This window comes from Aplysia californica, unplaced genomic scaffold (assembly GCF_000002075.1).
Source record: "Aplysia californica isolate F4 #8 unplaced genomic scaffold, AplCal3.0 scaffold01129, whole genome shotgun sequence".
In the NCBI taxonomy this organism is placed as follows: Eukaryota; Metazoa; Mollusca; class Gastropoda; order Aplysiida; family Aplysiidae; genus Aplysia; species Aplysia californica.
The window spans coordinates 39,174-43,408 of record NW_004798399.1 but is presented as its reverse complement, the minus strand read 5'-3'; positions in this window follow the sequence as shown (position 1 = coordinate 43,408).

Sequence of the window (4,235 nt, the reverse complement as noted above, 5' to 3'; positions counted from 1 at the left end):
TATAATATGCATGTATTCACACACACACACACACACACACATACACACACACTCACACACAAACAGAGCTCTTTCTTGAGAGAGATACCTTATAAATTGCTTCATTTCACCAGAAGAAGAAGAAAGGTTTTGTTGAAGACTGCTCCAAGGGGTTTTCTCAGGATCACACCTATGGCTTTCCTGCCATATTACTTGCAAACTTGTAGAATTAAGTAATAATTATTTTTGTCCCTTTGTAAAATATTCAGTGATATGTGCAATGGGCGTGCAGCAGAAATCTTTCATGACAAAGCTTTAACTCTATCTGTACGCCCTGGTGTCATTTTGTAATCCCGGGGTTGTATTCTTCACATTTTAGAATACTTGTAGTACGAAGATCTCTTTGAAACTTTCAGTATTTCTCAAAAAATCATTTTGACAGACTGACTGCTATGCAAAACGTACGGATCGGATTAACGAGTAAATTTCCTCTTTGGAAAGTGGTGGCACAGAGTTCCCCACGTCGTATGGATACGATAGTAAAACATGACGTACGGATTGGGTTAAAGAACATTATTTCGATCTGCCTGAAAACGGTTATCTGCAGAGGTTTTGAGTTTTCCCAGAGGAAGATTAATGGAGCCATCAGGTTTTTATTCTCTGCCTCTGAAGGTTAACATTTTGGAGAACACACACGGTGGGTTTCAAGGAAGGGAACTCTGAAAACAGAATTTTTATATAATTATAATGATCCATTTTTATTGCTATCCCTTGCTTCACATGAAGGAATGTTGAGGGTGGGTGAGACGACTGTATTGTTTTACTGATGGTTTTTTTCTCTTGTGTTCTCATGATCATACTTGATTCTAAAGCCAAATTTATCATGGCACACGTCATGCTCCATTTGGACGTAGATTTATGCTATCTGGACTGAATTTCTGTTCATCTGTGAATTGATATAAAATCTGTTGAAAACCCAGGAAAATGCTTCTAATTTTTTTTTGTGACAACAGATTTTTCGTATATATTTCATTTCATTTGTTTGATGATTTCTTATCTATAGACTATAGGCTACTCAGATTTACATTTTAGCCGTGTTAAGCAGTACATCCATGCGTGTGTTCTTGTTTTCCTTAACCTCCTGGATTTCTCACAGCTTCTCACTGATTTCAAACAAGGCCTAGTGGTGAAAGATTGGGGTCCAGGACATAGTTGGGGCCCCGTTTTTTTTTACAATGACAGTGACAATCTTTATTCTTCTCGCAAGGAGAAATTTTTCTGGGTCGTTTACAATGACAGTAGATGTTACAAAAGCTAGATGCACTCTCGTCGGTTGGGAACTTGCAATTGTGAGGAAAGTGAAGGTTTAGATCGGTCTGGACTCAACATTTTTCTTTTCCCTTGTGGAGAATTCCATTAGAGCGTGGTGTACTGATGAAGGCTGGGGTGACCCCGTCTTCTAAATGACCTACTTTGTGTTGTAGAGTGGGGCGGTAAATGAACCATGTCCACAAAGAAATAGATTTTCCTCTGACTCTGAGGGTGTCGTCTGTTCCCGGGAGTTATTGTGACTAATTACAGTGGTTTGAGTTTGAGTCGAGTTTGAATGATTGTCTTTGCTTTGCTTTTACTCTCTTGTAACACATATAAATTATGTTCTTCGGCACTTATATGACCTTATTGTGTTGCAAGTGCCGTAAAACTCTTACTAAAACTTTAAAAAAAACAAATAGAAAAACAAACTTACTAAAACTTAAACAAAAAAGAGACAGCAAAGAGAGATGGAGTGAATGTGACACGCAGTGAGCTGTCAAAATCTTTGCTGATGTGTGGTTGGCATTGTGTGAGGGGTGTGGGTGAAGTGACAGACACAGAGGCTCGACGTTAAAGAGAAAAATGTGTCACGACGTGGTGGAATCAGGCGCCCATCAATTCTTGGGCGTGTGGAGTTATTGGAATCACCGTAAAGCTTGTTCATTTGTCTTGGTATTGGTGAAAAAAATGCCCATCTATCTTGAATAGAAGTGGAAACTGAAAACTTACATTTTTTCTGCCTTTAATTGACGTTTTTCAGTAAAATCCACCCAGAAATGTGTCTTTAATTGGATAAAACTACTGGTGTTAAGCCAAAAAACAAAGAAATTGATAAAAATTGCCAAGCTGGCAGAAAAATGTCAGTCTCTTCTATTTCAATTTCCTTATTTTGACGAGCGCCTGATTCCACCAAGCTGCCTCACAAATAGTGAGAATAAGAACATGGCCTACAAGAGTAGTCTTACTTTTGCTGTGCAAGCTTTCTACCTTATAATGGATCCCTGGTTTTGATTCCTTGAGACATGATAAATGGTTTAATTAAGTAAGTTTGAAAAAGGTTTGCTTTTTGTTTGGTAAGAATTTGTATGTGCCGTTCATGTTTCTATTTCTTCCTTGTTGTTGGCAGCAGACCAAAGTGTGAAATATTATTGTTAAGAAGGAGAGACATGTTATAACTGGGTCCTTATGTTAATTTTTGAAGTATAGTTTGACATTTTTACAAGTTGAACACGCATGCTCATTTCGAAGAAAACTTTTAATACTTTTTGAATTTCATTCGCCTTGCGTAGATATCTACTCCTTCATATGCATTGCATGTTCTTTTGAGTATGTTCTTTTGAGCTGCATTCCAGCATAGATGAATCAAAGGGTCTCATTGTAAAAGTAAAAGTGTTTACTTTGTTGGGTGCTTGTGTGATCTATGAGTGCCAAAAGATCTAGAAAATCAAACATTGCTCTGCCCAGTTAGTAGCCCAGCTGTTGCTAAATTACTTTACTCTTCTTCATTTATCCCTGCTATGACTTTATTTTTCCTTGTAGTTGTAGTGTAGTTTTGTTGTAAAACACAATGTCAGCACTATTCCACAAGTCACTACGTCATTTTTTTAAGTTTGGAGAAAATAAAACATGCAAAACAGATAACCCACATCAGAATGATGAATAGGGTACCGGTACTTGTGATTTTTGTCAAGAAAAAAGTAAGAATGAAACATTATTTTTTATGTGACCTGACCTCCAAATTTCTCGCGACTGAATCAAATAAAGGCCAAGTTTTATGTCCCTTTTTATTCCAGGTATGACTTTACAAACGTTCTGTCTCCTTTTGTAGGAACATTGACAAGATATTCAAGTCTTGAGTGAAATAAAGAAGTATGAACTTGAAGCTTCAGAACCTTGACTTGTTTTTTTTCTTTTAAATACTGCACTAGTGCCGAGGTATTCATTTTTTATTAGCCGTCGAACTTATGATGGTAATTTGTCAGTTACAATGTCAGCGTAATATAGTCATCACCATTGCCTTCCTCACCCTGGATCAGGATATTAGGCCACAGACAAACACTTTCTCACATTGGATCAGGATATTAGGCCACGGACAAACACTTTCTCTCATTGGATCAGGATAGGCCTTTAGGCCACGAACAAACACTTTCTCACATTGGATCAGGATATTAGGCCACGGACAAACACTTTCTCACTTTGGATCAGGATATTAAGCCACGGAAAAACACTTTCTCACTTTGGATCAGGATATTAGGCCACGGACAAACACTTTCTCACTTTGGATCAGGATATTAGGCCACGGAAAAACACTTTCTCACTTTGGATCAGGATAATAATATATAGACCTTGTTAAACAAACAATTTCCACATTTCCCTATCCTGGGCCAGCCGCTTGATGTCATTCCATGTCTTCCCACTTCTCTGTACATTTATTTCTGTGACTCTTCTCCAGGTTTCAAAATATGGTCTTCCCCTTGAGCATAGTGTTATAGTACGTGGTCACATATTTCTGATATCGACGTGTCCCATTCTCTCTCTATATATATGTACATTGTTCTTAACCTGCTGCTTCCACTTATCTCTTCATCTTCTTTGTGACTGTATTCTCCTGTAAAAAACAGCAAGACATTCAGTGTTGCCAGGTGCCAGTAGAAATTTATTATTACTCCAGATTCTATCGAATACTTGTAAGCGGGGATTTACCTAAATAAATATGAAAAATCACATTTTTTAAAGAAAAAAAATTATTACAAAATACAACGATTTAGGTAAAAAGTACACTTGGAATAATGTCGGACCGAGTCAGTTCTCCATGATTTTTTTCCTCCCATTTCTTTTTAACCCTACCTTCCTAACACATGATGATGTCAGGTAGCTTTTCAATGGTCCGGGGTCCACCTATCCTAAAACTGTTATTTCGCTAGGAACACTCAGGGTCCATC